The following is a 17,341-nucleotide window of genomic DNA, read 5'->3' on the forward strand; positions in this document are numbered from 1 at the left end:
TTTTCACAACAGGGATATATCTTATGTAATTTAAAATGGGCAAGGAGCTTTGTAAGGAACTGGGAAGTGGACATGATGCTGTTGGTGAGCGAAGAAGCCAAGGCCATGGGCAAGGAGAAACTGTGCCTGCTGCTGGAGCACAACAGACACACACATCATGTTGACATAGCTTCCTGTCCCACTTAGTAAAGGGGAAAAGTTGGCACTCAGGTAAATGTTGTAAGAAAATAATTTTTACAGGCAATCCAATAATAAAGAAAATGTTTCAGTCACATAATGACCTTCATCGGTCAGACAGATTGCTGTGTGCACAGGGTTACACGCAGAAACGAATGCTCAGCATCAGCAGCACATGCTACCGACACCGAGAAGTGCGGACCTTGGTTCAATCAGGCTTTCCCCAACCTTCTACAGCAGTTCATGCACTTCCTCCTCCTTACACTCATTCTCCAAAATGTCAACATCAGTCGCAAGCTGGAAGCAATGTTATACTGCCTCGGACAAGTGGCAACAGGCTCTGATGAAGCTAATCTGCTTAGGTAACAAACCGCACACCGCTGCGGAGTTGTTGATGAATGGTCTATCAGACCAGACTGATCTGTGGCTCTCACTTCTAAACCTACAACCAGGTACGTTCGTGTGTGACAATGGCCGTAATCTGTTGGCAGCTCTAAAGCTTGGCAACCTTGTACATGTACCATGTCTGGCCCACGTGCTCAACTTAGTGGTTCAGTGGTTTCTGAAAACCTACCCAGATCTTCCTGAGCTACTTCTGAAAGAGCGGCGCATGTGTGCCCATTTCCGCAAGTCAGCTACAGATGCCGCCACCCTGGCAGTGGTGCAGCAGCATTTTCAACTTCCAGCTCACTACCTGATGTGCAATGTCACCATGCATTGTAACTCAATGTTACATATGTTGACAAGGCTATGTGAGCAGCAGAGGACAGTAGTTGAATACCAGTTACACCATGTCCATCAGTATTCTGGTCAGACTCCGGACATAGGAGCAGGTGAGTGGGCATGGATGTCTGACATCTGTGCGATTCTCCAAAACCTTGAGGACTAGACGAAGATGATGAGCGGCTATGATGCCATAATCAGCGTCATCATCAAACTTCTCTGTCTACTGAAATGCTCGATGTTCACAATTAAAGAGGAGGCTTTGCATGCAGAGCAAGTTGAGATGGAACAAGAAACTATACAGGGTGATGCTACACAGCCCAGCCTCATCTCATCTTCTCAATGCAGATTGAGTGATAATAAGTAGTAGTAGGAGGAACAGGAGCTGGTTGCCTGCACTACAGAGGGCACTACCCACACCATCTTCATGTCATCTATTCATTGCCTGAAGATGAGGAGGAGGAGGGAGGATGAGAAGGAGGACAAGATGGAAAGTAATCTTCTTGGTGGAGAAAGGGAAGTCTTGGCTGTTGGCAGTTGTACACATTTTGGTCAACACTAATTACTGGTTGGTCATCTTTTTACCCACAAAAAAAAGGAAAGTGGAAGCCAGCTCACCGATCTTGAAGAGAAGCACCGAAGTAAATCCTATGTGGGTTGCACCATCCGCAAATTGAAAAATCGCATTTTGGAGCATCTGTATGATATCTCTAATATAAGAAATACTAATCGCAACATTTCCTCCGCAGCCAAACATTTTGTTGATCACTATTCACGTGACATTTCATCTTTCAGAGTGACTGGTATAGAAAGGGTGATCAAACCTCATCGTGGTGGCGATTTACATAGAATTTTACTTACCCGTGAAGCCTACTGGATTTTCGTGTTGGGCACAAGATTTCCTGACGGACTTAATCGCAAAAATGAAATCATGTTCCATTATTGATAGTCGCCATCCTGCAGTATGTTGTTCTTTTAATTATTTTTTGCATTTTTATTCAGATATTTTCTTTTTGTATTTCGTAATTTGTTAAATTGTATATACAGTTAGGTCCATATATATTTGGACAGAGACAACATTTTTCTAATTTTGGTTATAGACATTACCACAATAAATTTTAAACAAAACAATTCAGATGCAGTTGAAGTTCAGACGTTCAGCTTTCATTTGAGGGTATCCACATTAAAATTGGATGAAGGGTTTAGGAGTATCAGCTCCTTAACACGTGCCATCCTGTTTTTAAAGGGACCAAAAGTAATTGGACAATTGACTCCAAGGCTATTTCATGGACACGTGTGGGCAATCCCTTCGTTATTTCATTCTCAATTAAGCAGATAAAAGGTTTGGAGTTGATTTGAGGTGTGATGCTTGCATTTGGAAGGTTTTGCTGTGAAGTAAACATGAGGTCAAAGGAGCTCTCCATGCAGGTGAAACAAGCCATCCTTAAGCTGCAAAAACAGAAAAAACCCATCCGAGAATTTGCTACAATATTAGGAATGGCAAAATCTACAGTTTGATACATACTGAGAAAGAAAGAAAGCACTGGGGAACTCATCAATGCAAAAAGACCTGGGCGCCCACGGAAGGCAACAGTGGTGGATGATCGCAGAATAATCTCCATGGTGAAGAGAAACCCCTTCACAACAGCCAACCAAGTGAACAACACTCTCCAGGGGGTCAGCGTATCAATATCCAAATCTACCATAAAGAGAAGACTGCATGAAAGTAAATACAGAGGGTTCACTGAACGGTGCAAGCCACTCATAAGCATCAAGAATAAAAAGGCTAGACTGGACTTTGCTAAAAAACATCTAAGAAAGCCAGCACAGTCCTGGAAGAACATTCTTTGGACAGATTAAACCAAGATCAACCTCTACCAGAATGATGGAAAGAGAAAAGTATGGTGAAGGCGTGGTACAGCTCATGATCCAAAGCATACCACATCATCTGTAAAACACGGTGGAGGCAGTGTGATGGCTTGGGCATGCATGGCTGCCGGTGGCACTGGGTCACTAGTGTTTATTGATGGCGTGACACAGGACAGAAGCAGCCGAATGAATTCTGAGGTATTCAGAGACATACTGTGTGCTCAGATCCAGCCAAATGCAGCCAAACTGATTGGTCGTCGTTTCATACTACAGATGGACAATGACCCAAAACATAAAGCCAAAGCAACCCAGGAGTTTATTAAAGCAAAGAAGTGCAATATTCTTGATTGGCCAAGTCAGTCACCTGATCTCCACCCAATTGAGCATGCATTTCACTTGTTAAAGACTAAACTTCAGACAGAAAGGCCCACAAACAAACAGCAACTGAAAACCACCGCAGTGAAGGCCTGGCAGAGCATCAAAAATGAGGAAACACAGCGTCTGGTGATGTCCTTGTGTTCAAGATTTCAGGCAGTCATTGCCAACAAAGGGTTTTCAACCAAGTACTAGAAATGAACATTTTATTTAAAATTATTGAATCTGTCCAATTACTTTTGGTCCCTTTAAAAACAGGGTGGCACATGTTAAGGAGCTGAAACTCCTAAACCCTTCATTCAATTTTAATGTGGATACCCTCAAATGAAAGCTGAAAGTCTGAACTTCAACAGCATCTGAATTGTTTTGTTTAAAATTCATTTGTGGTGATGTCTATAACCAAAATTAGAAAAATGTTGTCTCTGTCCAAATATATATGGACCTAACTGTATGTTCTCTATTTTAACATTTACCTTCCAGGACCTGTTGATTGCGTGCATCATGTGATTTGTGTATAACATTTTCATTGGTTACTGGGTCCTTATATACCGGTGTTAATGTTGGATAGACCAGCTTGGATAAAGACTGTTTCTCAGTCGAAACGCGTCGCTCTCCCTCACGGGGTTTATGGTGGGTCTAAGGAGCATGTATCGCTATTTTAAACCTTTTTGGATTAAAGATTTATATTTTATCAAGAGCAAGCTGGAATTTTCGTTTTTCCTATTTATATCCTTTTACCCACGCTATAAGAAGAACTTTATCTCTCATATCTATATCTCTCATTCTCGTGGCAAATAATAAAATGTTGCAGTAGTATGAGGCAATAATTGAAGAATTATTTTAAAAAATTCTCATGTTACAGAGGTCATAGTTCATTGGACAACCAAAAAGTAGAGATGAGGGAGACACAAACCAGATGCAGCAGAGGCAGGGGAACACTATCAAAGGTCTGGGACAGTTTTCTCAGACCCTCCCATCACCCAGGCCCTGATGTGTGGGGTACTTTGACAATTAGGGAAAAGTTTTGGAACATGCTGAAGGAGTACCTTGCCGACCGTACCAGCATTCTCCGTGATTTCTCTGTGACTTAAAAATATTGGGTATCCAAGCTAGATATGTCATATGAACTATCTCTACAACTCGGAGGTCTGTTGTGAATTCTGTGACCAAGCTCCCTCATGTGGTCGTGAGTGGTACTTCGGCTGGTTCTGTCTATGAGCTTCCTTTGGTGGATGAGAGTGGTACTGCGGCTTCTGAGTTTCCTTCCTCAGGTGATGAGGTTAAGTCGTTAGGTGCTGCTCTATTTAACTCCACCTAGTGCTTTGATCCTGGCCTCCAGTCAATGTTCTAGTATTGGTCTTGCTTCCTCCTGGATCGTTCCTGTGGCCTGCCTATCCTGCATAAGCTAAGTTTTGCTTGTGTTATTTTTGTTTGCTATTTTTTCTGTCTAGCTTGCTATATTGGTTTTTCTTGCTTGCTGGAAGCTCTGAGACGTAGAGGGAGCCCCTCTGCGTGGTTGTTTGTAGGTTTTTGTGTTGACCGCAAAGCTATCTTTCCTATCCTCGGTCTATTCAGTAAGTCGGGCCTCACTTTGCTAAATCTATTTCATCTCTGTGTTTGTATTTTCATCTTTACTCACAGTCATTATATGTGGGGGGCTGCCTTTTCCTTTGGGGAATTTCTCTGAGGCAAGGTAGGCTTATTTTTCTATCTTCAGGGCTAGTTAGTTTCTCAGGCTGTGCCGAGTTGCATAGGGAGCGTTAGGCGCAATCCACGGCTACCTCTAGTGTGGTGTGATAGGATTAGGGATTGCGGTCAGCAGAGTTCCCACGTCTCAGAGCTCGTCCTATGTTTTTGGTAATTGTCTTGTCACTTTGTGTGCTCTGAACTTCAATGTCCATTGTGGTTCTGAATTACCTGTTCATAACAGAGGTCCTTGCTGGCGCTGCCAATAGCATTTTGTCAGAGCTGGATTTTAGTGCCGCCGGCGGTGTTATCAGTTCCAATAGGCGCATCTTCCTATCAACTGAAAATGCAGACAAGCGGACTCTTATCAAAATAAACAAGGGCTAGATTGGGACAGATATTTCTACACCACTGGATGAAAGCAGTGGAACATAAACTCAAATCCACTTTGTTTTTTTTCTCATCTTTTCCAATGCACCTCTTCCCTCCCAAACATGGATATATGCTTCAGGATTTTGCCTTTTTTGTGTCGTCCTACATCACCTTATCAACAGGGTGATCATGCTACCCTCTGTCACGCCGTTCTGTCTGTATCTGGTTTTCTGCGTGACAATGCATATGTTTGCTTTCAAAATAAACAAGGGCTAGATTGAGACAGATATTTCTACACCACTGGATGAAAGCAGTGGAACATAAACTCAAATCCACTTTGTTTTTTTTCTCATCTTTTCCAATGCACCTCTTCCCTCCCAAACATGGATATATGCTTCAGGATTTTGCCTTTTTTGTGTCGTCCTACATCACCTTATCAACAGGGTGATCATGCTACCCTCTGTCACGCCGTTCTGTCTGTATCTGGTTTTCTGCGTGACAATGCATATGTTTGCTTTAACCCTTAACTCTTTTCCCCCTAATTTGAGCTGTGATACTGTTGGCTGTTATCTGGATGGAGCCTTCTCAGTTCCCTGCTTTGCTGCACAGTCGTACATGGGTGTTTAGGTATTTGCCCTGCTGCATAACTTCTCATGTGCAGTCCCTGGTTGCTGCTGTGAAGCTGTCCGCGGGTTATGAGGTCATTTGCAGCTGGTGCATGACTTTCCACCTGGGCTCAGTGCATGCAGTTTCAGTCAGGTGCCCTGATCCTCAGATCCTGCACTGATGGCGCTATAATGGTTTCTGTTTGTGCTTAGGGTGTGCGCAGCCACACCTCCCCTGCTTTTATTAGGGTTAGGGTGTGTACTTAAAATGCTGTCCCCAGCCAATTGCTGAGGGGCAGCTCCTATATAAAGTTCCCCTGCCCTATGGGTGGGGCCTGAGCTACACTCACAAAGCTCATGAACTTTGCTATGTGTGTTTGTGTTCCTGCACCTCTCCCGTCTATGTTTTGGTACCAAAGTCATTGCCTTGATTCCTGTTTTGTCCTGTTCTTGCGCCTGTCCTGTATATCCAGGCCCGTATCCTTGATCCTGTACCTGTCCTGTACCTGAACCTGTCTGAATTGTTTCTGTTGTGATTATGTTCCTGGAATCCCTCTGCATCTGGAGCCTCACTCCCAGTGACTTTGAGTCTCTTGAAACCTGTGTTTCTGCTGAGCATCTACTACTCTGTGCTCTGACTACCATGCGGTGTTAACCCCGTCTGGCTCATGTCCAGTACGGCGGTGCTTGCACCATTACGCTTGAGTTCCTTCCTAGGTCCGATACTCGGAGCCTGACGACCGCAGTCTGGAACCTGATGACCGCTTTCTGGAACCGGATGACTCTGGTGGTGCCTGTAGGCCGTGTTGGATGTCCGGAACCGAACGACTCCTGTCTGATGTCTGCCGGTGACCCTGGGTCCAGATGTCCTGATGTCCTGTCTGTACCCTGATGTCCTGCCTGTGTCTTGATGACTTCATGGACCCTGATGTCCTGATATCCTGTCTGTTCCCTGATATCCTGATGTCCTCCCTGTGTCTCATATCCTGATGTACCTGATTTCCTGGGCTGCCACGCCAGTGTCCCAGCCGACGACCTGGGCTGCCACGTCCGTGTCCCAGATGTCTATCCGGTATTCCTGATGTAACCTGATAACCTGGGCTGCCACGCCAGTGTTCCAGCTGATGACCTGGGCTGCCACACCAGTGTCCCAGATGTCTGTCCAGTATTCCTGTGTCCTGATGCCCTGCCTGTGTCCTGATGTCCTGAGGTCTTTCCTGGGTCCAGATGTCCTGATGCCCTGTCTGTATCCTGATATCTTACCTGCGTCCTGATGTCCTTGTGTACCCTGATATCCTGCCTGTGTCCTGATGTCCCGCCTATGTGTGCCTCGGTTATCCGTTGGTGCCTTCGGGTCCACTGGGTGGTACCCTTCTGAGGTGTGAAATCGGGAGCCTGACATTGTCATGTTTTGTTTATGTACTGTGTGACTTTACTTTAGTAAACTTTACTTTCTCTATACCTGAAGTATCGGTGTAATCAAGTCCTACGTGTCTCTTTCCTTATCCACATGCTTAGCTGCCACTGAACCCCGGTCGCTGCCCTCCCCTAGTTCGGGTAGGCCGGGTCCCCCTCTGCGGTTTAAAGAGTCCGTATTTCGTCCCCGAGGGATGCACGCCCCACGCCTTCTGAGGTTGGTTGGATTGCGGGTGTCTATGGGCTGGGCAGCATTGGCGGCCGCAGCTTACCGTGACACCCTCGCTATATATTTTTTAAGGGTGTTTATGATGCCTGAATTAAGAATTTTGAGAAGCCTACCGCTAACATTTTTTGACATACATCTATAACCCCAGGGGTAAATGTTTTTTAGCCCGTGCACTTACAGTTGTGCTCAAAAGTTTACATACCCGGCAGAATTTTCAGAGAATATGAATGATGAACACTAACATTTTTTCTCCACTTATGGTTAGTGGTTGGGTGAAGCCATTTATTGTCAAACTACTGTGTTTTCTCTTTTGAAATCATATTGACAACCCAAACCATTCAAACATCCAAGTTCACATACCCCATTTCCTAATACAGTGTATTACCCACTCTAACATCAATGACAGCTTGAAGTCTTTTGTGGTAGTTTTGTATGAGGTTCTTTATTTTCTCAGATGGTAAATCTGCCCACTCTTCTTGGCAAAAAGCCTCCAGTTCCTGTAAATTCCTGGGTTGTCTAGCATGAACTGCATGCTATGATCCCTAGAGTGGCTCAATAATATTAAGGTCAGGAGACTGAGATGGCCACTCCAGAACCTTCACTTTGTTCTGCTGTACCCAATGACAGGTCAACTTAGCCTTGTGTTTTGGACATTCTCATGTTGGAACATCCAAATACATCCCAATGCGCACCTTCCGGGCTGATGAGTGCAAATTTGCCTCCAGTATTTGCTGATAAAGTGCTGCATTCATCTTTCCTTCAACTTTGACCAGGTTTCCTGTGCCTTTTCTAGCTTACACATCCCCAAAACATCAGCAATCCTCCTCCGTGCTTTACAATAGGAATGGTGTTCCTTTCATCATAGGCCTTGTTGACCTCTCTCCAAATGTAACGCTTATGGTTGTGGCCAAAATGTTTTTTGATCACATCACTCAAAATTACCTTGTTCCTGAAGTTTTGAGGCTTGTCTCTGTGCTGTTTTGAGTATTGCAGGCGAGATGCATTGTGGAATTTGTGCAGTAGTGGCTTTATTCTGGCGACTCAACCATGCAGCCCATTTTTGTTCAAGTGCCTCCTCATTGTGTATCTTGAAACAGCCACACCGCTGGTTTTCAGAGAGTTCTATATTTCAGCTGATGTTATTTGTGGGTTTTTCTTTGCATCCCGAACAATTTTCCTGGCTGTTGTGGACAACATTTTTATTGGTCTACCTGTTTTTGCTGAACTGATTTTCCATTTGTTAATCACAGTTTGAGTGCTGTTGACTGGTATTATCAATTCCTTGGATATCTTTTTGCATCCCTTTCCTGTTTTATACAGTTCAACTACCTTTCCCATTGATCCATTGACAATTCTTTTACTTTCCCCATGACTCAATCCAGAAATGTCAGTGGCTGGATGAAAGATGCAAGAGTCTGTCTGGATCCCAGAAACTCACTTAGCTTTTATGCACACACGCTGATTACAAGCACACAGGTCGCAGGTGAGGATGTTACCTTTAGAGGCCATTCAAACCCATTTGTGTCAACTTCTGTGCATGTTATCAGGCCAAAATCACCAGGGTATGTGAACTTTTGATCATGGTCATTTTAATGTTTTGGGTTAACATTATGATTTAACCCCTTTCTGACATTAGACGTACTATCCCGTCGAGGTGGGGTGGGCCCCTATGACCACCGATGGGATAGTACGTCAAACGCGATCGGAGGCACTCACGGGGGGAGCGCGGCCGATCGCGGCCGGGTGTCAGCTGTCTATCGCAGCTGACATCTGGCACTATGTGCCAGGAGCGGTCACGGACCGCTCGAGGCACATTAATCCCCGGCACACCGCGATCAAACATGATCGCGATGTGCCGGCGGTACAGGGAAGCATCGCACAGGGAGGGGCTCCCTGCGGGCTTCCCTGAGCCCCCCGCAGCAACGCGATATGATCGCGTTGCTGCGAGGGTCTCCCTACCTCCTTCCCTGTAGCAGGCCCGGATCCAAGATGGCCGCAGATCCGGGTCCTGCAGGGAGGGTGGTAGCATACCAAGCGCCTGCTCAGAGCAGGCGCTTGGTAAGCCTGCAGTGCTCTCAGACAGATTGGTGATCTGACAGAGTGCTGTGCAAACTGTCAGATCACCGATCTGTGATGTCCCCCCCGGGACAAAGTAAAAACATAGAAAAAATTTTTTCCAAATGTGTAAAAAAAAAAAAAAATTCCTAAACAATGAAAAAAAAATATATTATTCCCATAAATACATTTCTTTATCTAAATAATAAAAAAAAACAATAAAAGTACACATATTTAGTATCGCCGCGTCTGTAACGGCCCAACTTATAAAACTGGCCCACTAGTTAACCCCTTCAGTAAACACCGTAAGAAAAAAAAAAACGAGGCAAAAAACAACGCTTTATTATCATACCGCCAAACAAAAAGTGGAAAAACACGTGATCAAAAAGACAGATATAAATAAACATGGTACCGCTGAAAACGTCATCTTGTCCCGGAAAAAATGAGCCACCATACAGCATCATCAGCAAAAAAATAAAAAAGTTATAGTCCTGAGAATAAAGCGATGCAAAAATAATTATTTTTTATATAAAATAGTTTTTATCGTATAAAAGCGCCAAAATATAAAAAAAATGATATAAATGAGATATCGCTGTAATCGTACTGACCCGAAGAATAAAACTGCTTTATCAATTTTACCAAACACGGAACGGTATAAACGCCTCTGTGGACCAAAATATGGAAAAATTATAGCTCTCAAAATGTGGTAACGCAAAAAATATTTTTTGCAATAAAAAGCGTCTTTCAGTGTGTGACGGCTGCCAATCATAAAAATCCGCTAAAAAACCCGCTATAAAAGTAAATCAAACCCCCCTTCATCACCCCCTTAGTTAGGGGAAAATAAAAAAAAATGTATTTATTTCCATTTTCCCATTAGGGCTAGGGTTAGGGTTAGGGCTAGGGTTAGGGTTAGGGTTAGGGCTAGAGTTAGGGTTAGGGTTAGGGCTAGGGCTAGGGTTAGGGTTAGGGCTAGGGTTAGGGTTAGGGTTAGGGTTGGGGTTGGGGCTAGGGTTAAGGCTACAGTTAGGGTTTGGGCTAAAGTAAGGGTTAGGGTTGGGGCTAAAGTTACGGTTAGGGTTTAGATTACATTTACAGTTGGGAATAGGGTTGGGATTAGGGTTAGGGGTGTGTCAGGGTTAGAGGTGTGGTTAGGGTTACTGTTGGGATTAGGGTTAGGGGTGTGTTTGGATTAGGGTTTCAGTTATAATTGGGGGGTTTCCACTGTTTAGGCACATCAGGGGCTCTCCAAACGCGACATGGCATCCGATCTCAATTCCAGCCAATTCTGTGTTGAAAAAGTAAAACAGTGCTCCTTCCCTTCCGAGCTCTCCCGTGTGCCCAAACAGGGGTTTACCCCAACATATGGGGTATCAGCGTACTCAGGACAAATAGGACAACAACTTTTGGGGTCCAATTTCTCCTGCTACCCTTGGTAAAATTCAAAACTGGGGGCTAAAAATAATTTTTGTGGGAAAAAAAATATTTTTTATTTTCACGGCTCTGCGTTATAAACTGTAGTGAAACACTTGGGGGTTCAAAGCTCTCACAACTAGGGTTGAGCGACCTTTACTTTTATAGGATCGGGTCGGGTTTCACGAAACCCGACTTTTTCAAAAGTCGGGTCAAGTGAAATCGGCCGATCCTATAAAAAAGTTGGGGTCGGGGTCGGCCGAAACTCGAAACCCAATGCAGTGCATTGGGTTTCCAATGGTTCCCAGGGTCTGAAGGAGCGGAAACTCTCCTTCAGGCCCTGGGATCCATATTTAAGTGTAAAATAAAGAATAAAATAAAAAATATCGCTATACTTACCCTCTGACGCGCCCTGGTACTAACCGGGAACCTTCCTTCCTTCGAATCAGCGCTTCCAGGACCTTGCGGTGACGTCGCGGTTTGTGATTGGTCGCGTGGCCGCCCATGTGACCGCTCGCGTGACAAATCACAAGCCGCTACGTCACCGCGACGTCACGCAAGGTCCTGCAAGCGCTGATTCTTAGGAAGGAAGGCTGCTGGAAAGAAGCAGGGCGTGTCCGAGGGTGAGTATATACCTAATAGGAATATACTCACCCTCGGACGCACCCTGCTTCTTTCCGGCAGCCTTCCTTCCTAAGAATCAGCGCTTGCAGGACCTTGCGTGACGTCGCGGTGACGTCGCGGCTTGTGATTGGTCGCACGAGCGGTCACATGGGCGGCCGCGCGACCAATCACAAGCCGCGACGTCACCGCAAGGTCCTGGAAGCGCTGATTCGAAGGAAGGAAGGTTCCCGGTTAGTACCAGGGTGCGTCAGAGGGTAAGTATAGCGATATTTTTTATTTTAATTCTTTATTTTATATTAAATATGGATTCCGATACCGATTTCCGATATTGCAAACATATCGGAAATCGGGATCAGAAATCCGATACCACATTCAGAAGATCGCCGACTTCATGGCCGACCCCACACAGGGGTCGGGTCGGGTTTCATGAAACCCGACTTTGCCAAAAGTCGGCGACTTCTGAAAGTGGCCGACCCGTTTCGCTCAACCCTACTCACAACACATCTAGATGAGTTTCTTAGGGGGTCAAGTTTCCAAAATGTTGTCACTTGTGGGGGTTTCTACTGTTTAGGTACATTAGGGGCTATGCAAACGCAATGTGACACCTGCAGGCCATTCCATCTAAATCTGCATTCCAAATGAAGCTCCTTCCCTTCCGAGCCCTCCCATGCGCCCAAACAGTGGTTCCCACCCACATATGGGGTATCAGCGCACTCAGGACAAATTGGACAACAAATGTTGTCCAATTTCTCCTGTTACCCTCGGGAAAATACAAAACTGGAAGCTAAAAAATAATTTTTGTGGGAAAAAATATTTGTTTTATTTTTACGGCTCTGCATTATAAACTTCTGTGAAGCCCTTGATGGGTCAAAGCGCTCACCACGCATCTAGATAAGTTCCTTAAGGGGTCTAGTTTCCAAAATAGTGTCACTTGTGGGGGGTTTCTACTGTTTAGGTACATTAGGGGCTCTGCAAACGCAATGTGACACCTGCAGACCATTCCATCTAAGCCTGCATTCCAAATGGCGCTCCTTCCCTTCCGAGCCCTCCCATGCACCCAAACAGTGGTTCCCCACACATATGGTGTATCATCGCACTCAGGACAAATTGGACAACAAATTTTGGGGTCCAATTTCTCCTGTTACCCTCGTGAAAATACAAAACTGGGGGCCAAAAAAAATAATTTTTGTGGGAAAAAATTTTTGCTTTATTTTTACGGCTCTGCATTATAAACTTCTGTGAAGCCCTTGGTGAGTCAAAGCACTCAAAACACATCTATATAAGTTCCTTAGGGGGTCTACTTTCCAAAACGGTGTCACTTGTGGGGGGTTTCAATGTTTAGGCACATCAGTGGCTCTCCAAACGCAACATGGGGTCCCATCTCAATTCCTGTCAATTTTGCATTGAAAAGTCAAACGGCGCTACTTCCCTACCGAGCTCTCCCATGCGCCCATTCAGTGGTTTACCCCCACATATGGGGTATCAGCGTACTCAGTACAAATTGTACAACAACTTTTGGGGTCCAATTTCTTCTCTTACCCTTGGGAAAATATAAAAAATTGGGGGTGAAAATAATTTTTGTGAAAAAATATGATTTTTTATTTTTACGGTTCTGCATTATAAACTTCTGTGAAGCACTTGGTGAGTCAAAGTGCTCACCACACCTCTGGATAAGTTCCTTAGGTGGTCTACTTTCCAAAATGGTGTCACTTGTGGGGGGTTTCAATGTTTAGGCACATCAGTGGCTCTCCAAACGCAACATGGCGTCCCATCTCAAGTCCTGTCAATTTTGCATTGAAAAGTCTAATGGCACTCCTTCCCTTCCGAGCTCTCCCATGTGCCCAAACAGTGGTTTACCCCCACATATGGGGTATCGGTGTACTCAGAACAAATTGTAAAACAACTTTTGGGGTCCATTTTCTCCTGTTACCCTTGGTAAAATAAAACAAATTGGAGCTGAAATAAATTGTTTGTGAAAAAAAGTTAAATGTTCATTTTTATTTAAACATTCCAAAAATTCCTGTGAAGCACCAGAAGGGTTAATAAACTTCTTGAATATGGTTTTGAGCACCTTGAGGGGTGTAGTTTTTAGAATGGTGTCACACTTGGGTATTTTCTATCATATAGACCCCTCAAAATGACTTCAAATGAGATCTGGTCCCTAAAAAAAAATGGTGTTGTAAAAATGAGAAATTGCTGGTCAACTTTTAACCCTTATAACTCCCTAAAAAAAAAAAAAATTTGGTTCCAAAATTGTGCTGATGTAAAGTAGACATGTGGGAAATGTTACTTATTAAGTATTTTGTGTGACATATCTCGGTGATTTAATTGCATAAAAATTCAAAGTTGGAAAATTGTGAAATTTTCATAATTTTCACCAAATATCCATTTTTTTCACAAATAAACGCAGGTAATATCAAAGAAATTTTACCACTATCATGAAGTACAATATGTCACGAGAAAACAATGTCAGAATCACTGGACAGTGGTCAGAATTGTAAAAATTGGCCCGGTCATTAACGTGCAAACCACCCTTGGGGGTAAAGGGGTTAAACAGAGAAAACACAGTAGTTTGACAATAAATGGCTTCACTTAACCACTAACCATGAGTGAAGAAAACGTTTTGGTATTATCATTCATATTCTCTGAAAAAAGGCCAAGAAAGCAAAAATTCTGCTGGGGTATGTCAATTTTTGAGCACAACTGTAGTTCATGCGCATTACTAGTTTAGGATACCCACTCCTTAATGATGGGAAAATAATGTTTTCTGAGATCCTCCTCTACATCACTTCAAAGGGCTATTGGGGTGCCTCTCCTAAGTTTTGGTATCCCTTGCACTTAGTACATACGCTTTACTAGAGTTGAGCGACCTTGACCTTTTCAGAGTCGAGCCGGGTTTCGCGAAACCCGACTATCTCAAAAGTCGGGTCGAGTGAAATCGGCCGATTATGGCGAAAAGTCGGGATCGACCGAAACACGAAACCCAATGCAAGTCAATGGGGCAGCATAGTCGGCAGTGAGTGGGGGCCAGGAAAACACCTAGAGTGCCCATTTTAATGTCAAAACCATCCATTCTTCTTAATGAAGCTTGTCAAGCGTAATTTACCTTATAATAATTGGAAGGCATTTGAAATTGGGGGTCATTTGGCTAAAGTTGTGTGGGGTAGGGCTGGTTCAAGTAATTAGTGGGCCCAGGAAATCTGGACCACGTCACGGCAGTGGAGCAGGGAGAGGTAAGTATTTCAACTTTGCAAGTGCTGTGATCCTGAGCAAGCAGGGGGGGCCCACTTGTTGGCATTGGCACTGGCACAGGGCCCCTCAAAGTACAGCGGTGTGTTTGTACGGCGGGGGCGCCTCCCACCGGCAGCAACACTTTTGCGTACTATGAGAGGCTCTGTGCCAGTGACGTCGCCAACTAGTATTCCTCCCCCCACCTGATGAAGGAACCTGCACTTTCATCTGCACCTTCCTCTTTGTCCCCGTGTAAGGTGGTATGGTATGCGGGAAGAGCAACCTGACTTTGAGCAGGGTCACAATGTTGTTGTGTAGCATGCACGGGGAATGTTGCGTTATGGGTCAATGTACCAGCAGACTCATCTATCACTGGCTGGGCAATGGGCACGATGAAGTGGAAACACAGATATAGGCCCAAAGAATAAAGTGGGCTAAATGCAGTTCAAAATTGGTAACACAGGAATAACCAGGGGGCATTGCAGTGGAGGACAACTGGAATGAGAGGCTGACACAGAGAGTAGGGCCAAATCAGTAAGTAGTCGAAATGCAGTTCAAAATTGGCAACCGTAGTAAACAGGCAGCACAGCTTTGTTCAGTGGAGGAGAACAGCAAGGAGTGGCAGACACCGATAGTAGGCCCCAACCCAACTAGTAGGCCAAATGCAGTCTAACATTAACAACTACTTAACGAGAGCCTGAAAATGGAATTTCAGGACAGGAAACCAGGAGAACAGCAAGGAGTGGCAGACACCGATAGTAGGCCCCAAACCAACTAGTACGCCAAATGCAGTTGTTCCATTTAACCACAATTTAATGAGAGCCTGAAGATAGAAGCTCAGGAAAGGCAACCTGGGGAACACCTTGGAGTGTAACACACCATCTCTCTCCACCCCATACCCATTTTGTAGGCCTAATGCAGTGTACTTTTCTACAACTACTAAACGAGAGTCGGAAGACCGAAGCAATGGCAAGGAAACCTGGGGAACACCTTGGAGTGTAACACACCATCTCTCTCCACCCCATACCCAATTTGTAGGCCTAATGCAGTGTAGTTTCCAAGAACTACTAAACGAGAGCCGGAAGATCGAAGCTCAGGAAAGGCAACCTGGGGAACACCTTGGAGTGTAACACACCCTCTCTCTACACCCCATACCCAATTTGAAGGCCTAATGCAGTGTAGTTTCCAAGAACTACTAAACGAGAGCCGGAAGATCGAAGCTCAGGAAAGGCAACCTGGGGAACACCTTGGAGTGTAACACACCCTCTCTCTAGACCCCATACCCAATTTGAAGGCCTAATGCAGCGTAGTTTCCAACAACTACTAAACGAGAGCCGGAAGATCGAAGCTCAGGAAAGGCAACCTGGGGAACACCTTGGAGTGTAACAAACTCTCTCTCTACACCCCATACCCAATTTGTAGGCCTAATGCAGCGTAGTTTCCGACAACTACTAAACGAGAGCATGAAGATCGAAGCTCAGGAAAGGCAACCTGGGGAACACCTTGGAGTGTAACACACCCTCTATCTACACCCCATACCCAATTTGAAGGCCTAATGCAGTGTAGTTTCCAAGAACTACTAAACGAGAGCCGGAAGATCGAAGCTCAGGAAAGGCAACCTGGGGAACACCTTGGAGTGTAACACACCCTCTCTCTACACCCCATACCCAATTTGAAGGCCTAATGCAGCGTAGTTTCCAACAACTACTAAACGAGAGCCGGAAGATCGAAGCTCAGGAAAGGCAACCTGGGGAACACCTTGGAGTGTAACACACCCTCTCTCTACACCCCATACCCAATTTGAAGGCCTAATGCAGTGTAGTTTCCAAGAACTACTAAACGAGAGCCGGAAGATCGAAGCTCAGGAAAGACAACCTGGGGAACACCTTGAAGTGTAACACAACGTCTCTCTACACCACGGAAGGGCTGATTCTTAGGAAGGAAGGCTGTTGGAAATAAGCATTGCGCGTCCGAGGGTGATTATATTCTTATTAGGTATATACTCACCCTCGGACGCGCCCTGCTTCTTTATTTGGAATGAATGTTTATTTGCAATGTGGTGTTGACTTTCTCTATTATTTTGGTAATTAATGATTTTATTATTTTCATTGTTTTGCATCTTCTCGGCAATAATATAAAGAAGACGCGACAGGACAACACTCGGTGGATGCCATATCTGTGTTTTCAATTTAAAAAACCTTTTAGTTAAATACTTGCAGGATAAAGTAATTGTAGCTGGTGGCCATTTTTAGTACTGTACCAGATTTTAGTTGTGTGTTTGTTTTTAATGTTAAAATGTCTGCATTTGATATCTCACCAGTATTTTCTTTTTTATAAGCAAAACACTTTTTTTTTTATTTTATGATGTTGGTTCAAGGGGTACACGGGCAGCAGTAGACAGGTCAGTGGAGGCCTAGTGGAAGGAGGGACCGCAGACAGGCTTCGAAGCCCTAACATAATAAATTGGGCTGCCTGTAGGCAGTTTAAAATTGGTTCCAGGGGAACACGGGCAGCAGTAGACAGGTAAGTGGAGGCCTAGTGGAAGGAGGGACCGCAGACAGGCTTCGAA

The sequence above is a fragment of the Ranitomeya imitator genome, chromosome 4 (assembly GCF_032444005.1).
Source record: "Ranitomeya imitator isolate aRanImi1 chromosome 4, aRanImi1.pri, whole genome shotgun sequence".
Classification (NCBI taxonomy): Eukaryota; Metazoa; Chordata; class Amphibia; order Anura; family Dendrobatidae; genus Ranitomeya; species Ranitomeya imitator.